Source organism: Manihot esculenta, chromosome 18, assembly GCF_001659605.2.
Source record: "Manihot esculenta cultivar AM560-2 chromosome 18, M.esculenta_v8, whole genome shotgun sequence".
Lineage (NCBI taxonomy): Eukaryota > Viridiplantae > Streptophyta > Magnoliopsida > Malpighiales > Euphorbiaceae > Manihot > Manihot esculenta.
Genome location: NC_035178.2, coordinates 2,986,348 through 2,992,461, shown reverse-complemented (window position 1 = coordinate 2,992,461; position 6,114 = coordinate 2,986,348). Strand labels below are relative to the sequence as shown.

The following is a 6,114-nucleotide window of genomic DNA, read 5'->3' as shown; positions in this document are numbered from 1 at the left end:
GGAGAACCCCAAATAATAAAGCCAAGGTTAGCAAATATTAGACACAAATAGCTAGATAAAACCTCAAAATTTTATTATAGCAGGTACATAATTTGAGGTAGCACCTGCAAGCTTCCCATGGATAACGAGTAACAGTAGCATTTGCATTTAGAGCCTTTTGTACTTGGTGGAATGTAGGAGTAGGCAGTTTTCGGAGCAGGGATAAGTTAAAGACCTGTTCTTAAATTTCCATTAGTGGAAATTATTTTAGTTGGGTAGCTTTCATACATGTAAAGCAACAGAGACGATGTCAACATGTCATAGAGATAAAGGTCACCGATGATATCCGCCGGTTGGTTAAAAAGTTCCCAGCAGGAATCAGAAGTATTCACAAAAGAGAAGTTACGGTATGATGAAATTACATACTACATTTTTTCAGTTATCAGAACATGTGTCCACAGTCGTTTAAGGTTGATATATGCAATGCCTATCTAAAAATATCACGAATCTCCTCAAATTAACTAAGGTTGATATGGGTACATGAACTTCAAATTTCCACTATGAAGAACAAAACTTACCGCAATTTCGTTGAGCTGATTGTGGCTTCGTTGGCTTGCTTCTTGGTGTGAAGGATTGCTTGAGCAAGCTGGGCACCGGGGTACAAAATGGCCTACACGAACTCTAACCAGTTAACTAATAATGTATAAGAATACCTGGGCACTTGCATTATCTCCGCTTGATTAATAGTCAGATGTGTTCGAATATGAAAATCCAACCCCAACAGCGGATAATATTGGCATCTGAAAATAGCCCAAACAAATTAGCCCCTAAGCTCCTCGGAGTATTCGCCGCTGTTACAAAAGTGAAGAGAAGAACGCTATTTCCGTCATTACTCCATTACCAAGAGAAGAGCAGCTAAGCCCTGCTCGTCAAAGCCACAATACCGTTAACAAAGTGGGGCGACAGCTCCATTAAGCCACAATACAAGAGGCTTAGAAGAAGATTTTTGTGGTGACCCAACACAATAATAAATCATGAATCCCATTGTATTAGGATGGGTAGTCAGATGGAATGAGCACTGATCGAAGCAGATACTCTCTTTAGCGGCAGGTTGTTCCGGCAAATTTTACCCCCCTTGTATATCAACACAGTCGAATTGCCCGAGAACTGATCAAAGACAGTGCGCGGGTTTACTGTAGTAGATTCCTAACTCAATGTGCGGGGATAGCTCAGTTGGGAGAGCGTCAGACTGAAGATCTGAAGGTCGCGTGTTCGATCCACGCTCACCGCATAAATTCCTTCGTTTTCCCTATTTTGCTAGACTGATCTCGACACTTTTGAGTCATGCATGGGCTCAATTGAGCAGAGCCAAGCGGGGATAGCTCAGTTGGGAGAGCGTCAGACTGAAGATCTGAAGGTCGTGTGTTCGATCCACGCTCACCGCAAAAAAATTCTAGCTTTTTCCTTTTTTGCTGCAGACTGATCTGGACCAGGTTAGAGGACGCATGGGCTCAATTGAGCCGAGCGGGGATAGCTCAGTTGGGAGAGCGTCAGACTGAAGATCTGAAGGTCGCGTGTTCGATCCACGCTCACCGCATAAAATTCTAGCTTTTTCCTATTTTGCTGGACTTATCTGGCCTATGTTAGAGCAATGCATGGGCTCAGTTGAACCGAGCGGGGATAGCTCAGTTTGGAGAGCGTCAGACTGAAGATCTGAAGGTCACGTGTTCGATCCGTCCTCGCCGCAAAAATTCGTTCGTTTCTCCTATTTTGCTGTACTGATCTGGGCCTGATTTTATAGTGATGCATGGACTCAATTGAACCTTGTAGATCTAGGCCCCTCAAGGGAGCTACCTGGGAAGCTGTGATGGGCCTGAATTTTATGGATCTGTGACTTCAATGTTGAGACGGACGGGGAACTATTTCAGCCTACGTGAGCTAAGATATGGACATTATGGATCAATTCGAGGCCCAAGTAGGAATCTTGTAATGGGTCTCCTGTTGGATGTTGTCTCATATGTATAACACAACATTTGATAATTTTAGTATGATTGAATATTTATTTTTATGTTGTTATAATTTAGAAAAGTAAAACTTAAAGACCTAATGTTCACGGGAAAAATGGACAAATTAGATATTTTTTAGTGAATTTTGAAGGTATAGCCTTTCTTTTTTTGGACAAACATCTTTTTTTAACTATACAGGTATTGCAGTTTTTTCAGACGTACATGAATGTAGCTTTTATATACGTGTCAGGTAAGAACCAAGTTTAGCAAAAGATGAAATTAAAGCTCTTCCTTCAGACGATTACTCTGGATTTCTCTTGTCTCCACGGATTTCTGTGTGATCAGTATTCTTTTTTTTTTTTCTTTTCTCTCCACTTTAGATGTATACAGGACATACTTTTCCTTTTCCCTCTTGCTTTCTTCTTTTCCTCAGCAACTTTATTATTGTACACGTGCTGCAGATTTCTCATCATTTGTCTAATTATTATTAATCTATAGAATACTTTAAACATTTGCAATGTGCAAATGTTGTCTACACAGACATTATCATGCATTTCTTGCCCTACTTCTGTGCGTTGTTCTGACAGTAAACAAGATTTTCGTTACACTTTTTTTTTTTATGTGTTTAAGTATTCCAACCGAGTTCGTGTTTTCTTGACATAAAACATGAGGGATCTTGCAAAACCAGCTCGACTGGTGACCACTTCAATCTCATCCAAGTGGATAAGCTGGTTTCAAATTGGGAATTAATAATTGAGTTCCACATATTTATGGCATGTTTGATACAGCAATCGTGGTGGGCAATCAGCAGTTAACGTTTGAATATTAACCATCACGCATCTACTAACAGTGGAAGACTGGGAAGTAAAAAGGTTAAAATATCAATTCCAATAGCTAATCATCAAATTAACTTTTGAAAATTCGATGTAAATTAATGTTATATGTAAATTGGGATTTATTGATTATCGGGTTTGATATGGATTTATCATACTAAGTTTTTCTGATTTTTTAATAAAATTGCTTTTTTATTGAAAAAAGAAGAAACTAAATATGGACGAGAAAGTAAATAATTGAACTGAGAGATGTTATAAAGATTAGGGAGGCTTTGTTGAGCTGGTCCTCCCATGCTCAATTCTTTGTCGTACTCAAGAAACCATGCACACATTACTATAACATCAATAATTTTCTTCTTACATCATCCCAGTCCTAGTTGGTTATAGCAAAAAAGAAAAGAAAAGAAAAGAAAATTACTTGAATCAGAGGCTTTCTTTAGTTTAGACAATCTAAGATATAATCATTTGATTGTCTAGCATGATTCGTCAAACTCAAATTCAATCTAAAATCCAAACTAATGCATACATCTCTTATATGTTTTTGGGACTTGAGATCTTTAAACTTAGGGTTTCGAGTAGGAAAGGGTGAAAAACTAGGAAGTTACCCATCAAATCCTGAAGAAATACTGCTTGCCAAACCTAAATCAAGAGAGCAGCCGACACCACTGCTGTATACACACACTATCCATCCTATAGGATTTTGTCTGTGCTTTTGCCTCTTTTTTTGTCTTCACCCATTAATTTTCAGACCCTTTTTCTCTATTTAAGTGTGAATTCTTATTAGGCTATGGTATGGAATCAGGACCAGTACTGGATCTCTAATTTACTTTTTTATTTATATTTTATTTTGGTTTAGCATCTTCTCAATTCTTTTTTATTCTTTCCTGGACCATCTGCTCTCTTTAACAATAAGCAATTAAGATGGGATTCATTCACCTATTTACTTTTTTTTTTTTTTTTAAGATCTAGCACCAGGTATCATAATTAATACCCACTTAACTATTTTTAATTAATGTAATGTAAAAATGGAAGCTGCTATGTTTGGTCGTAGATATCCTGTCTAGTGATTACAGGACAAACCCTATAAGAAGATTGTGCCCCAGAAAGGCCAGCTGGCAATCCCAGTTTAGAAAATCTCAGTGTGAGCTAACTAGGGCCTAATGGAAATAAATAATACCAAATTCTTGATTACACCTCGAATTACATTTACATTAAGGAACTATGATTAAGCTTTATATTTTTCAATAATGGAGATTAATGGTGTCTGATGATTTCTTTTCAAATGAATTACTAACTAACCCATTCATTTCAATAGCCCCATGCATGCAGGTCCACCAAATGCTAAAGTGGCCTTTAATCTTCACCTTTCAGTTTTTGAGGATAAAAAGATAAGACTTTTTTTGGCCTTTGATCAGATTGTCACCAGCCCACCAAGTGCCTCTACTTTACATGTTCTAGTTTGGCTTCACGCCCCAGATAAAAGTAGTGGCACCAGAAACCCATGCACTGAGCCACCAGCTTCCAAACACAGTAGGACCAATGTCCTTTGACCTCCATGGCTTCATCCCATCATTATTTGCATTGGAATTACGTAATCCATATGTCGTAGAATTTTTCAATACAGTATTATGTACTAAAATAAGGCTTAATGCCAAAAAAAATCTAAAAGTTATTTGCCCATTTTTTTATTACTTTTATATATATATATATATATTTTTTATATTTAGATAAATAAGCTATTAATTAATAGTGAGTAGCATTGGGGTTAATATGGTGAATGATTGTAGTGTCCCCTGTTTGAGAATTGGGTGCCAGTTTGTAGTCCTTTTTAACTGCCTGAATTCTAATTATTCCATTTGATGCATTAATTTTATTGTCATATGACAGGGGACACCTGAAATCAAAGAACTGGACCAACACAGACCCAAATCTTTCTCAACTTGACCCAACAAATTTTGAAATACTTGATCATCTCTGCAACTGTTTTTTAATTTCAAATTTGCAAGATCTGATTTAATTCCATGTGCATTCAAGATTATATTGTCCTGCCACTGCCACCATTCCTAAGAAATCAACCATTTTCAAAATTTAAAAATATTTTTTTTTCTGGAATCTATTGATGGGAGGCAATGAAAATTTTCAAGATTTATGAAGAATGATATTGTATATATACTTAATTATATTATATGAATTGTGGGCTGAAACGAGGGGTCAGGAAAAAGAGAAAAATCATATGGGAGCAACAGACAAGCTTTTAGTAAAAGATTAAAGCAGCAGTACAATCATTCTGCAGTTGTGGTGGCATGGCCATCAACTCCAACTCATCATCCAAGTCCCCATACTAAAAAGCTTTCAAAAGCCATTGTTCATCTATATAGCCTTCACTTTATTCATATATATATATATATATATATAGAAAGACCTGCATATATGTCGATGAGTAGCTAGCCAGGTTGTGTCTTTCAGCAAAGAAATGAAGGGATGACTTGTGGGGTATAGTCCTTATGGCTCTCCCATCATCAGAGAGGCTAGTTAATCAAATTGTTATTACTCCTAAGGCCACACCAATCAACAAATGAAAAGTGGAAACCACCCCGTTTTCAGCTCTGATATGAAGCAAGTTTTCTGGTGGATGGGCGATTAGTAAATGAGCCATCATCATTCGAATCCCTGCTGGTCTCAGGTCTCAGGTCTCAGGTCTCTCTCATTAAAGACCTAACAAAATTTCTCTTTTCAGAGTGGAGAATCATTCATCAGCAGTCACCATCGATCTTTTCTTCCATGCGCATGCACATGACTTATTCCAAGCCAAGTATGCTATGTACATAAAAGAATCATTTAAAAGAAAGAAATCAGATCAAACGAATATTGTTCGTAAATTATCAGTATTATCTTATGAATGAAAGTGGATTAAAAGATTGATGGTAGAGAGCATAATGCGATGAAAAGAATAAATGTGGGAGAGAAATGTCTGTACTTTTGTAGGACCAAATGTCTTGTTTGGTAATGAAAATGGTGGCAGGCTCGTCCAAAAGATGGCAAAGACTTGTTCAACTTCCATGGCTGTCATCCACAGGGCACAAGGCCAGGATTCATCTCACTTCACTACTCTATGATTAAGCTGATTGTGTAGTTTCTTTCAGTAGGCAAACGATTTCTCATTCCCTTAAAAATTAAATCTCCTTGTCAGATAATCTCCTTATATTAATACTAACCTAACTTTTCTACATTCCATTGTCCTATCAAAGCCTAAGGCGTTGAGTGGATGTAGACTGGAAGCATTTATTATTTGTCCT

At 37.1% G+C, this 6,114-nt stretch overlaps 3 non-coding genes across 3 annotated transcripts; all 3 read left to right on the top strand.

Annotated features, from left to right (window-relative positions):
• Positions 1-1,197: 1,197 nt before the first annotated feature.
• On the top strand, positions 1,198-1,270 carry TRNAF-AAA. The gene has a single exon. It is a non-coding gene; the product is annotated as a tRNA-Phe (tRNA).
• Positions 1,271-1,351: 81 nt separating this feature from the next.
• On the top strand, positions 1,352-1,424 carry TRNAF-GAA. Its single transcript has one exon. It is a non-coding gene; the product is annotated as a tRNA-Phe (tRNA).
• Positions 1,425-1,503: 79 nt separating this feature from the next.
• On the top strand, positions 1,504-1,576 carry TRNAF-GAA. The gene has a single exon. It is a non-coding gene; the product is annotated as a tRNA-Phe (tRNA).
• The last annotated feature ends 4,538 nt before the right edge of the window (positions 1,577-6,114 follow it).